The sequence below is a fragment of the Patiria miniata genome, unplaced genomic scaffold, assembly GCF_015706575.1.
Source record: "Patiria miniata isolate m_02_andy unplaced genomic scaffold, ASM1570657v1 HiC_scaffold_26, whole genome shotgun sequence".
Classification (NCBI taxonomy): Eukaryota; Metazoa; Echinodermata; class Asteroidea; order Valvatida; family Asterinidae; genus Patiria; species Patiria miniata.
This window is the reverse complement of record NW_024037065.1, coordinates 598,317-604,497: the sequence shown is the minus strand read 5'-3', so window position 1 is coordinate 604,497 and position 6,181 is coordinate 598,317. Positions and strand designations below refer to the sequence as shown.

Here is a 6,181-nt window from a genome sequence, read left to right as displayed (position 1 = left end):
ATTTTGGTGGTTCATCTTTTAAGATGTGCTATCAAATAGTAAACACACGCCACCCCAACTCAACACGGAACACCATAGTTTTTGCCTGTTTTGAAGCACATGACTCGACAGCAAATCTCCAACAAGTGATGCCCCCAATCATGAAGCAAGTGACACAACTTGGCAAAATGACATGGAGGTAAGGTATTCAACACTTGCATGTACCATAAGGGCATAAAACTGACTTTCCATTTTGTGAACATCTGTTGATTTTTTTCCCTTCAGTTTTTTCGATTTGCAACCGCCACAAACTTCAATCTGGAAAGCCAACTTAAAATGGTTCTCTTACATACCTTTAAACATGCATGTATAACTGCTTTTCCCGGAAATATTTAGTTAGGAGCTGCATGACTCAACTTGGAATGTCAAATGAATTGTAGATAGTAGTGGCATCGGATACAATCACGAAAATGGTGCAAATGCACCTATCAGCTAAAATGGGAAAACAAGAATACAATAAATTTCAAGCTGAGACATCAACACAATTTAAATCACTTTGTTTGTTTCATGCAAGGGGAAAATCCATACGGCTATTTACATTTGGCGACTATGAACTCCTCACAAAGCTCTATGGGATATGCAGCTGCAATGGTGAGTAGAATAGTGCTACGTTATCATCTCGTGATCAGTAATAATTAGTATCAGATTTTAAGCTTGAAGTACATGTTACAATGTGATCAAATTCAGTAGCCCTTGTTTGTAACAAATCTCCTTAGTAATCAAAACAATTGCAGGTTTATTCAAAAAGAAAAAAAGAAAAAGAGAAACTCGTTTCAATTGTACATGTTTTCACACAGCACGCCACTGCTGCCTGTACTGCACAGCATCAAGAGGCCAAATGAAAGAGCCACTGATGAATAGAGGACCATCGCCATCACGAACCCTGGAGTCTATCATTGATAGTTATGAGGCTTACCTTGCTGATGGCTCCAAAAAATCCAGGGCAAAAGATATCTCCAACAGCGTGATAGCCAATCCACTTCTGATGATCCCAGTTGACCATGTAAGTTGCTCTTTAAGTGTCAAGTCTACATGAAACAAAATGTCAGTACATCAAGTTTACAGTTAAATGCAAATGAGCTATCATTTGATTAAACAGAATGAGCTTGATACACGTATTAAAATATTTAGTAATAAAAATGATTACTGATATTGATAACATGATTTTAAAGACATGTATCCATTTTTTCGTTCAGGTGGTGCTACCAACTCTCCACATGTCACTCGGCATTTTTAAGAAGCTGTTTGACATGTTGGAGGAGCGTTGTCATCAACTTGATGTGGAGCTGTTCACTCTCTGTGTACATCACACAGACCAAAGTGACAGTCCCAGTGACAGTCCCTCAGACCTCAACTTTGACCAACATATACAGGATCAATACATCGAACAACGAAAGGTCAAGGAGGAAAAAGCTACAAAACAGGCAGAGCTGGAACAAATAGAAGAGGAATTACCCCTATATGTTCTTCAGAAAGATCTCCAAACAGCTGATCCTGTCTTCAAAGGCATGGCCAACAGGGCATTCACACTTCGGCATGAGCTAGAGGAGCTGGTGAGTAGGCCTTTTGTGAAGTCACTTTCACTGAAATTGCTCTGTAGAAAGAAAATTCATTAAACATCATTTCATGATTGTCTTGTTTAACAGGAAAACACTGACCTCAGTCTTCCAGTAGCAGCAGGTCCAGTTGTTGGATGCCTGGACGATGTCTTGAAACAACACAAAGTACAACGCCAGGCCTACCACGGCAAGGCATTCGTTGGAAATCATGTCCACAAATGTTGCCAAGTATGTGCACTTCACCGTGTTGCAGTGTTAAACATGAATTCTCTTGGGACAGTTTCACACAAAATTGTGAAAGCAGGATCTTAAATAATGCATGGTCTTGATATGTTACCTTATCCGTGTCTATGCCCCTTCTTGGCCATAAAACTTTTCCTTACTTGTTTGATACACACAATCTAAAAAGAGATTGGTTAACATAAACAATCTTTGGTTGAAATGACCAACATTTCTTGGTTATTTCAACCAATGATTGGTTATGTTAACCAATCTTGTTTTACACACCAATCTACTTACAAAGAGAAATACACTTTGTCCGACAGGCGAATGTCATCCAAGACCTTACAGCAGCACCCAAAAAAGTCCTTGAAGAGCTGGATTTCGACTACATCCCCGTGTCCCAACACCAGAAGCTCATCCGTGATGCTGCCGAACTAGGGGCCATCTTCAGCGATGTTCTGTTGAAATTTGCAGATGTACACCATGGGATAAATCACAGCAGGCCAATCACAGAGGAGGACTTAAGAAAGATTGGTATGCAGAATTGTTGGGGGTTTGTTTGGGTTTGTTTTGCTTTTTATAACATGCTGCCTCTAGTTGTGGAATTTTTTTCTGGGGTTGTATTGATATTGATTTATTTTTCCCGTCTACTTTTAACTTCAAGACATATGCATCAAGAGCTTCATGGCTTGTTACAGAAGCCACTTCCCTACAGCCTCAATCACCCCCAAGCTTCACCTCCTTGAGGACCATACGCTCAACCAGCTACAGCGGTTTGGTGTTGGATTCGGAGTGCTCAATGAGCAAGGAGGGGAGCTTATACATACTGAATTCAATCGAACTGGGAGAGTGGTCCACGGCATGAGAGACCAGCTGAAACGCCTCATCACCACAGTGGAACGGCATCACATCAGCACCACCCCAGAGGTCCAAAGCAGCATGGCCAATCAACTGAAGGAGGAATGAAGACCTGCATCCTGCAAATTAAATAAATTTCAAAGGCCTCTGTCATAATGATGTGCAAACCCGACCCGAAACCTACCCAACCCGAAACCGACTTTGGGTCGGGTCGGTTTCTGTTTTGCATTTACATTTTAGGGTCGGGTCGGTTAAGCCATCTTTTGGAGGAAAAAACCCCGAAATAAACTGGAACAAATCGAAACAGTTGAGAAATTCAGGTGATAAAATATTATTGACAGTCACTGTGACCGCAGCCCATTTTGGTTTTGCAAAAGAATTCACGCCACGTGGGGCTGGGAAGGGCAGGCACAAAAAAGTGATCACCTTGTCCAAGCCAGGTATTCAGGGTTTTTTTACGTTTCATTTTGTCGGGTCGGTTTGAGGGAGTAAAAATCGGTTTCAGTTCGGATTTGGTTTTTATTTCTAATGTTTCGGGTCTGTCAGGCACTTTAACACACACAAAAAGTATTTGGTATATGAAATGTTCGGATCTACCTTGGCCGGGGGACACAGACGCACTACATTATTCCATGTTCCACTCGCGCTCGTGGAATATCTTATAATTTATATTACACTGGCCATGAACATGATGGATATTTGCATAGGCCTACTGTATAATCAAAATATGTGTAAATTGTAGAAATATCAGAATGTGTACATCCTGAAGTTATGTACATACTATTATTACATGCACTGGCATTGATAATTAAAATGCCATCTAGTGGCCTACTTTCTTTTTTTATACCGATTACTCGTTGTTTCAGTAAATGCAGATTGTCATGGCAGTTGAGTTGCTGCCTAAATCATAAATAAACAGTCACCCTGAAAGTTGTATGCTGCATGCAGAATGCCTAGATGCATCATGCGTAGATGTGATGTTTATTATGTAGGCTGACACACGTTTGTCATTACGTTACATGTCATGTATGCAAATCAAAGACATTGATTTATGCATTAAATATTTAACGTGTCATGATTGCATGTCACATTTGACGTCACATGACACATGCCAATCCCCGAGTAGCCTAGTACTAGGCCTGTTGACTTTTTTTTCAGAGTTCATAATACTTTAATAGCTTGCTCTATAAATCATGGAGCTATGGAGTACCGAAGTGAATAAGTCATACGCACAAAATGTGTGTTAAAAGACATTAGCGCATGATTCAGCCCGAGAACCAACATGCACGTGTGTACACTTTCTGGTTCTACTTCGGTAGGCCTACTCCTAGTGCTATACAGTAGTAGTCTCTACTACTAGTAATACCCTCACTATCTGTCTTTGTCAAAAATTTAAAAACTAATTTTATCGAATCATATTCATGAATTGAAATGTTATATGTGCATTAATATTTAGGCCTTGTCTCACACACTTGTCCTGTCTGTCTCCCGTTGTGTTTTGTTTGTCCCTTGTTACAGTACTTTGGTTGTATGTCTGTCCATAGGCAAGGGCACAAAAGCGTCTGCTTAACTTTATACCTAACTGTTGTCATTTAATCTTACACTTAATCGCTGTGTACAGGTGTACATAACTGTTATATATATTACTACTGACCTTTCTTAATTTATACATGATTGTACATAATTATAATGAATGACATCATTGAAATAAATGTTTCCAAACAAGGTCAGACCATACATCATGCTAGTTATAGAGCCATGCACGTGCACACACACGCACGTACACCCACACCCATTCTACCTGCCGCGTACACAGCACAGTACTACTACATGCTCCGATGTGTGAAATTACCCCTTACAAAACGCAACATATAAGAAAATTTGCCGATGGCTTTTACTTAATACTTACAGCAGATAAAGACAAATACAGCAGTTTCCAGTTGATTGCCATCACAAGTCGAGGAAAACTTGGGTTGAAGAGGAAAAACGACTTTTAATGGCGATAAATTTGTCTCGAGTGCAACGCGAACGACCACGCTGGAATTTTCCGCCGAATCATACGCTGGGGTCAAACGTCTCATGAATAATTAAATAAAATATTTGCATGTTTCAATAAAACTTAAAAACTATTCTACATAGATGAATATTTAAATTTACGTCAGAGACTTATTAACCAATCAAAATTCGAAAAACTGCTCCGCGTTCAACGACACTAAAACGGTGGGTCACGAAAGGTCAACGGGCAAACAACTCGCGATCACGGGTGACGTCACGAACACACTGGCATACTTTCGACAACAGAGGGCGCAATAAAATTGCGCTGGGACGGCCGTGCTAGCGACAGAACAACTCGCAGCCGCCAGAGATAATTGGCAACGAGAACGAACGAAATATCTAGATTTTCTCAACGAACGTATCAGAAAACAAAATGCCTCTAAAGAAACATTTTTCAACGTAGACCGAGCGTTGCGTTACTACAAGGAGGTGAGTGGACAGTCTACCGAACTACCAGTAGGACTGCAACGCGAACCCAAACTCGAAGATTTTTACGAGCCTAGCGACCAACAAATAGAAAAAGAACTGGCATCATCGCGGGAGGAATGCTATTGGTGGGCTTCTTGGCTTACAGATACCTTTAAATTTAAAACTCGTATAAATAAAATGAATGCGTATGGAAAAAAAGCTCAACCCCAGCAGGCTATTAAAATACCCAGATCTATAATGAGTGAGAGAAAAAAGGTGGTCATTACCCACAATCCCAATAGTATATCGGCGGGGAAAACGCTGAGGGTCAAGTAGCTTTTAATTTAGAACTCGAATGTGGAGGTGACAACAATAGAACCATTGTTAGCAATTTGGCCAGAAATTCAGTCCGCAAAATTAGCGTCAGGCTTCAAGGTAACGAAACCGTGAGTTATCGTCAACTTTAAAGACAATTGGCTCAACAACTCGACGACTCGAAACATGGCGTACTCGGCCATAGAAAAAGAAAACGTGTCTAAGCTAAGAACTGGGGCTCAAGATGCTATCGTGGGCGCCAACAACGGACGTACGAGATAAAGTTTAACGATCACGATTAAGTAGTCAACAGTTCAGATACAGCGGCAATGTATTCTATCTCAGACATGTCTCTCGAATACGAAGTGGTGACCAACAGAGACCTAGCTATCACCATCAGGAATAAACACCAGGGCTTAATGAAATACCTGTTTGATAAAATCCACTCGCTAGAAGTTAGATCCGTCAACAAATTGGACACGCTTTGGAACGTCAGCGTCAATCAACCCATCAGGAGTCTCAAGGGTATTTTGTTTTTGTTTAAAGATCCCGCGGTCAAAAATCCACAGCGATTTTACAACCCAAAAATAACCGAAACATCGGTGACCGTAGAAGGTAAACCCAATTAACTCTACAGTCAAGGAATGTTTCAGTAACAACACTGGAATGAATTTAGCTAGTTCTTTGGAGACAGCGATACCGAAGAGGGCGCGGGGTGGCAAAAG

General features: G+C 40.7%; 1 long non-coding RNA gene across 1 annotated transcript; it reads right to left on the bottom strand.

Moving 5' to 3' along the window:
* Positions 1–349: 349 nt before the first annotated feature.
* On the bottom strand, positions 350–1,683 carry LOC119734050. Its single transcript, XR_005272019.1, has 3 exons — positions 1,495–1,683; positions 956–1,067; positions 350–471 (listed from the first exon to the last, which is right to left on the bottom strand). It is a non-coding gene; the product is annotated as an uncharacterized LOC119734050 (long non-coding RNA).
* Positions 1,684–6,181: the final 4,498 nt, after the last annotated feature.